Genomic DNA, 673 nt, shown 5'->3' with positions numbered 1-673 from the left:
TATGGCCACCACAATGACGCCAGTCTTCATCAAAATTGCTTGCGATTATATGGCGTCTGTCATCAGGGCTTGTTATTGAAATAAAGATATATTTTACTTCCAGTAGAATTAATCTAGATGACTTGCCCTGCCCTTGCTCTAGGGTAATGAAGCCGGAATGTATGTATAATGCCAAATGCATAAGATTAAAGGATTTAGCTTCACAAGTCTCCCCTTAAAGCGCCAATGGGTCGCTTCGTCACATGGAAAAATCTTGCTAATCCAGCATTACTCGATGGTAAAGTGACATTTACCTCGACCTGTGTCCCCCATTATCATACGCAGTACACACCTCTGGATTTAAGCCCCATGTTCCCGGTATTGAATGGAAACTATTGTGTATGTATATATGGTTTTTTTAATGGTGGGTGTTGGGTGCGTGGCCTTCAAGCAAGCATTTCCTGCTGGTGGTCGCTGAAGGTCGTCTGCTTCCCGCGAGCGCTGGAAAGCCATCGGGAACGAAACATGGAGAACATTCATCGTAAAAGAAGTAGATAATCCACTAATTCCAACCATCAAATTTGAATACTCTAGAATATATTATTAGATATTATTTCCAATGAGAAAAGGTTATAATTTGATTAGAGATTATGTGTATTTTCCTGGTGTGTGTCCGTACTTGTGTCCTGATTGT

Source organism: Panulirus ornatus, chromosome 17, assembly GCF_036320965.1.
Source record: "Panulirus ornatus isolate Po-2019 chromosome 17, ASM3632096v1, whole genome shotgun sequence".
In the NCBI taxonomy this organism is placed as follows: domain Eukaryota; kingdom Metazoa; phylum Arthropoda; class Malacostraca; order Decapoda; family Palinuridae; genus Panulirus; species Panulirus ornatus.
The sequence above is the reverse complement of the archived record's forward strand: the minus strand, read 5'-3'. Positions refer to the sequence as shown.